General features: G+C 34.4%; 1 pseudogene; it reads right to left on the reverse strand.

The window, feature by feature from the left end:
• Positions 1 to 3876: 3876 nt before the first annotated feature.
• LOC113498221 lies at positions 3877 to 6532 on the reverse strand (annotated as a pseudogene).
• Positions 6533 to 7289: the final 757 nt, after the last annotated feature.

The raw sequence follows: 7289 nt of genomic DNA on the forward strand, positions 1-7289 counted from the left end.
TGTGTTTCTTTAAGTGGATTTTCTGGTTACTTTTTTAAAACCGTACAATTTATTTTGTGATTTGTCGGCTGGGATAACGTTTGACACGAATATGTATAACAAACAATATTTTTTATTGGTTTAAAAACAAAAGAGCTGTGGACTCTTTCCATATCTCTGCGATAATCTATTGTTTGAGTTATAATTGAGCATTTTCCCCAAATATGACAGGCCTGTTGGTTTAGTGGTTAAAGGCCCTTATTGCTACACATTAGGTCGTGGGTTCAATAGAACATATTTGTGCAGTGAGCTCAATAATTTGCTCTGTCTGGGTTTAATATTTCTATAATATATTTATAAACATACATAAATATGCGTATAAGTCGTCTAGAACTCTTAATAATCTATGTTTTGTTCGAGACTAGATGGCGTTGCGTTATTTGTAATTAATTATATAAGCAGACTGTTCTTTTGGATGTTTCGTTATTTATTAATAACGCCAAACTGAAGCTCAAAACAAAAGCCATCGAAAGTGTTATCAATCATTATTATTTTGGTATATTAAAACAATATTCTCAATCAATCAATGTTGACGATAATCAATCAATGACTACCATGTTAGTTTAGTAGCACCTGTCTGATTAGCTCCTTAGTATCAAAGGTTTTGTGGCTTACAAAAAATTAAAGAGTTTTTTTTTATCTATACACTATATTATATATTAATATATAAAGCTGAAGAGTTTGTTTGTTTGAACGTGCTAATCTCAGGAACTACTGGCTCAAATTTAAAAGTGTTGTCTTTTGTGTTGAATAGATCATTTATCAAGGAAGGCTATAGGTTATATAACATCACGCTGTGACTAATAGGAGCGGAGATACAATGGAAATAGTGGAAAAAACGGGGAAAATTATTCATCTGTGAGGGCTTCCGTTCAAAACGGTTCAAGATCTTCTAACCACGTGGACGAAGTCGCGGGCAGCATCTAGTTAGGTATTAATATGAGGGAATTGTCCTTTTGTATAGAATAATTGTAAATAGATTCTTGGAAGGGTTTTCGGAAGGCTGGTCAATTTGATCTGCTGATGATTGGTATGGTCCCGGTTGTGATTTGTTGTCCATAAGAGACATTATTATCACGTTGAGGGCATGGATAGCCGAGTGGTAGAGACCACCACGCCAAACCTTCGATACTCGCGTAGGAGAAACATTTGTCTAATCCACGAATAGTGGTTTCTTAGGTTTACGCGAATGTTAGACATTGAAATGAAACGACTTTTAAAAAGTTCCTGCGTCACAAGGATTAAATTTCGAGGTGCAGGAGTCGATAGGTAAAAAAAAATATATACAGGTGACCTTGCCTTGATTCTTTAATAGTTTCCTTCCAGCATATATAAGAGAAGAAGATAGCAAAATATATCGAACTTTCTTACCTTATCTTAAAACGAATAATAATCCAGATTCCCTTAACTGTTTTACACAGATCACTTATTTTAGACATTAATAACTCTTAATTTCTTGTTTTTCACTTTGATAATAAACCACATAATACAGGCTTAAACCACGTAACCTTTTTTGTACTGCACACGTGGGCATTCCATCTACGTTCCCGAGGAAATCTAAACTTATTTTCAAATGCTTTAAACCTTCTATTCATTCACTTTTACACTTTTTAAGAACCATAGACGCGTTGAAAACTATTTGGACGGACTTTAACAAGATATAAATATATATTTATCAATAACCTTTAAATCAATATTATTTACTAACATTTAAATAACACAATTTCCTCGTTCGTGTACTTCTAAAAACGATTAACCAACATGGTCCACGCTTTAGCACTAATGTACAAATATTTTTACCCTGGGCAGTGTACCGTCAGCTAATTACAAAACCCAATAATAATACTCATCTAATCTCTTCACAAAAGGACCCTAAAAGTACGGTCAGCAGAATAATAATTATGATATTCAAATGAGTTTGGCCAGGTGTCCGTTGGATTGAAAAAACTATCAATTGTACCGAATGTTCTTTATAGGAATTTCTTTGCTGACCCTACTCAATTGAGGCGTAAAGGATCTATTGTGTATGTTTTTTTGTAAAGGATTATTGACCTTATGTGTTCTACTTAGGGTTGGGTTTTAAAGTGGTAGTAATAATTGGTATTTACAAGTTTATTGAATTTGGACAATATAAGACTCTACCGTTCTATACGTATGAATGTGCAAAAAAATACAACACTAAAATCTGAAAATATATTGATACTTATAAATGGCAATTAATAATTAATAAAACAGCCAAAACACCACTGTGTGTATCAGAACTTACTAAAAGCATATGAAATATTTAATCTTAATAAAATTATACAGAACTAGCTGTTGCCCGCGACTTCGTCCGCGTGGTTAGAAGATATAAGTTATAATTTATACCTGCCTTCTATCTATCTATCTGCCTTCTATCTATCTTGTAGGATTCAGTCAGCGTTTGCAATGTAAGCGCAAAAAATGTGTTTTTTTACGACCTCACATTAGAAACTTCAAAAAGTTATTCTGATGTATAAGCTATATTGAGGTAAAGTTTCATTCAAATCCATTCAGTAGTTTTTACGTGAAAGAGTAACAAACATCCATACATCCATACTTACAAACTTTCGCCTTTATAATAGTAGTAGGATTAAAAAAAAAAACGAATTCCGAAAACAAAAGAATGTAGGTACAATATCATTGAAAACAATAGCTCTCTTTTTAAAAACTGCAACCGCTACCAAATTTAAAGGGTTAACTCGGACGCATGGGTCCGCATGACCCCTGCCTATTGACATAATCTTTAGAGGACAAACAATATCGTTTGTCCAAAATAGGGTCAGGGGCCCAGCTGCCGGTAATTACAATGCACTTTCAATTTGGACAGATTTGACCTTCGCAATGAGCCATGAGGTAGGTACCCTTTCGTGCAAAAAACTGTTTAAAAATCTTTTGAATGCTGTTGTGTAATGATGGTAAACAGTGCTTTAATTCTTGCATTCATAAACTTTATTACATTATGTCTTTTTAGCTGTAGATAATTCAGTACATTATTATTAAATGTAGGGTTTACCAAAAATCTTTTGTAAACAATTAAAATTATACTTTATTTGCGACCAACTAGGACGTTGGTCACTGAAATGTTTCTTCATATAATAGATAGGTAGATGTAAGTATATACAGCAATATTTTGAAGTGTTTTCAGTGTAAAAATGTATTTTCAATATAGAAAATAACTTTCTATTCTAGAAAGTGCAATATTTTTTTCTTTTATTCTATTTTCGATCTTATATTCGGCCATTTTCCACCTACACCTGACATGACACCTATTACAATATTTTGAAATTAAAAAGCATTACAAAAGTAAAAGGAACATTGTATGGAAATAACTATGAAAGCCCATACCACGTAGACAGAGAAAACTATTGTCTTCGCCATACCATGACCATTGCTATCGCGACTACTGCCATCTATGAGGGGTGTCCACAACTAAAATTTGTCATTTTGCTAACGACATCTGTACATTATTAAAGTAACTACAAAGAGAAACACCTTTTAGTGTTTTGTCTTTAGATTCGGAACGTTATGAATGCAAGTAAATTCATAATCACTAATTATCTAACTACTAGCTAACTATTAATTTAAATTTATGAATTCGTTATTGTAATCGTATTCATAAATTATCATCATACAAATATTCGATGATAGTTCTTGAAAATTGAATAAATCGAGCTTTCGTGTTCTAGTGTCGATGAAAGCGCCATCTATAAGCGATTGTGAATAACAACTGCACCTATGTACGCAAGCCAAGAGTTAAGAGTACAAAAAGTCAAGGATAGGTGGCGCTAGCAGTATAATTTGAATGACAGTCAGTCACCCAGAAATAAAGTTCTTTTATTTACATAAAAACGTTTTATTTGTAAAGCTAATTTCTTCCTGTCACATAAATGATATACTGTTACTTTTATTTAAGTTCAGTTTCGAGTCAAAAAATTCAAATTCTTTGTCCAGTCCTTTCACGCCCATAAAGTACGGATAATTATTGTGTGTCGCCAAATAAAAAATACCTTTCAACGCTCTTATTAGTATTCAAACTAGAATATTCGTTATTAAGGGATGTTTACCGTAGCATTCTTTATTCCTTGCTTCTTGTACTAAATCACATTGCATCGCAATAAAACTGTTTAGGATTTTGTAGAGCAGCTATCCAAAGGCTAAAAGCCCTAATGTGACTGCAGATGACATTGCAGGGGGCCCAAAATAGGTCCCCAGGTTGATATTCCCCACCGTTGACGTAAAAATTAACATGGCCGACGGGGGCCGCCATTCCGTAGCCATCAATGTTCGTATTGACAGTGTCCACGAAATCCGCATCCGATTTATCTAGCCGGTCCTTCGGTCCTAAGTTTCGGAAGCAAGGACCAGAGGGTCTAAGCCAGTTAGTCTGGATATGTTCATTCCCGTTAGAAGCCTGTAGTTCTTTGCTATGAAGCTTATTGTGTGTCCGCCTAGACTGAGACCTACAAGCTCAGTTTTGTAGGGTTTAAGCCATGTTTGGTTAATGTGACCAACATTTCTCCGACGTGTTTCCCGATGGTACGCATGTTGTTTGCTGCCCTGAAACGAAGATGATAGAGATGTAGCAGAAGACTTTTAATCTAGAAAATATTAAATATAAGATACTAAATAATAAGTAGACTTATTGACTCTATGCTCTATTTGGATCTAATGAACCGATTTCAAAAATTTCAATACTATAGCCACATGTGGAGCGACATATTCTCTATATTAACCCAAAAAATATCACTTAACAAAGTGGACACGGTTCAACTAAAACAAATAATAAAACATTAAAATACTCACTGAGGATAAGAAACAGTCGTAAACTTATTCGTATTCAATAGAAAGACATTATATCCCAACTTCTTATAAGCGACCCCTAAAGTCAAAGCAAAGGGATAGCTCGGGTGGTCCATGAACCCCCCCACATACATGACAGTGGGCTTACTATAGTCGATATTAGGGTCTTTGGCCATATCTAAAACTTGGTAATAGTTGTATTGCTTCTTCCAAGAGAATATGCTGCTGCTGCTTTGGACTGAGATTGTGAGATATTTTAGCGCTTCTGGTGATATCGATCTTGGTGTTTCTGTTCCTGGACCTGTTAAAAATAAAGGTGTCACTTAGTGGTTTTGTTATTTGTATTTCTTTTGGTCTACGGGATAACTTCAAGGGAGAAAAATGAAAATCGTTCCTTTAAAGGCATGTACGTAGATTGGGGCAGGTAGTGGGGAGACAGGTCAACCATGTAAAGGCCTAAAATTGTAGACTGTTTTGATAACGGACTATAACAAAGCAAACAAAACTTAGAAAACCAGGAGACAAGAAGTATTTCAAGAACTGTGTTAGCATTACGGAGGGCGGAAAGGTCAATTTAATGCATTTCACATCATCCATGCATGAAAATGGTAAACACAGTTAAGTCTATATCTAGTACTATGACGATCATTGAGAATAAAAATGTCGTTAAAAAACTACATCTCCCAGTATCAGTTTGAATACTTCGAACCATCACTTAAATTTTAAGATTTCGTAACCAAAGGCTAAAGCGAAATCTTATTACTAAGGCACTGCTGTCTGTCCATTCGTCCTTCCGTGAGTCACCAGGCTGTTCCTCCCAGTGATAGCTTTCCAGTAGACTTTTCCATAAATATTTTTTTTTTTCTACGTTATACCGAATCCTCAGGTTTTTAAGTCTGGATGGCACTTGACTGGTTTTTATCATAGGACAAATAATCGTTGACATCATCACTATCAATACTCATTTCCTTGCTGTGGTTTAAATAAACATATTGACATACACACCTAATCTGACTAACTTTGGTATATCTACTTGAATAAACACGTATGATAGTGACTCAAAGGACCAGCTTGTGGTCCTTGACCTTCTTAGAATGTTAAAACTTTGTACACTAAATGAATCAAAAAAGGTTGTGGTTTTTGTATTCGCTTTTTAGTTTCAACAAGGATCTATATTGTTGATTATAAAATACATTTAATACATGTACTTAACGGCAGAAATTAGAACTTTTTGAAATCAAAAAATCGTATGGTCTACGTCCTTTATTCGTTAGCGGTGAAGGATTAGTGATAGCCCATCACCGCTTCTTAAGTGCTTATGCTGTCAAGAAGAAGAGTCGCAACAAACTCCACAACATAAACCAAGAGTGTCCTTGTCCTAGAGTTTTTCTATGTAGTATGTAGAATATAGATACATGAACCAACTAAAGTAATGAACCAACTAAAGCCAGTTGTGACAATAGAAAACGAAGTAAAAGAAGAGATGGAAAACACCGATTTAATCATGAAGAGCCGATTGGCAACCTTCGTTAGTCGAAACAGCACAGTAAAAAGAACAACATTACTCACAATCTGGCAAATATCCCGCTGGTGAACCTTCTAAAGCCGTTGAACCAAAAACAGAAACTAATTCACTCACAAACGCGACACAAATTAATAAAATTTGATACATTTTTACCCGTAAATCACTACACAGATATATGTATATTTTGATACTGAAATAATCTCCGTCTTTTCGTGTGGTTGGTCAGAGTTTAAAGACCGTCAGTAGGCCTTTGACTTTTGTCAAAAAACACCCTCGAAAATATGTAGGAATAGGGTTGTTTTTCTACGTCATGCTTAATACTGAAAGACGTAAGCCCAGTCTAGATTATAATACTCCGTCGTGATACTGACAATGATAAAGTGATGAATGTCACCAACTAATGATTTCTTGAGGGTTTAAATTGTAGAAGTTAACACCTAACCTTCGTGTTATCTAAACTTTGTTTGTGATAAGGAAAATCTATGAATAGTATGATAACTTATACTGAACAAATGTTTAGGTGGCGCTAACTAGAATATAGCAAGAAACACATAAGTCCTTCTTGTTATCTCTGCATCACCCTATGACTAACTGGCAGAAAACTCAACCAGTCAGTCATCATAAGAATTATAAATAAAGCTGTAGTTTTTTATAATTTGATTTTTGTCGAGCTAATTTTCTGAACAAATGTTTCCCTTCTAAATCTATTTTTTTAACAATTGAAACATACTCACATAAAATAAAAAACTACTAAGCCAAACTGATAAAAATATGACAAATCGATGGAACCCAATTACATCTATTAGGTACACATTGAATAAAAAATAATCAACAAAATCGGTTCCTCCAGTCCGAAGTTCTAAAGAACATGAATTGAGATCTTTCTCCTTTTTGAAGTCGGTTG

Source organism: Trichoplusia ni, chromosome 10, assembly GCF_003590095.1.
Source record: "Trichoplusia ni isolate ovarian cell line Hi5 chromosome 10, tn1, whole genome shotgun sequence".
Taxonomy (NCBI): domain Eukaryota; kingdom Metazoa; phylum Arthropoda; class Insecta; order Lepidoptera; family Noctuidae; genus Trichoplusia; species Trichoplusia ni.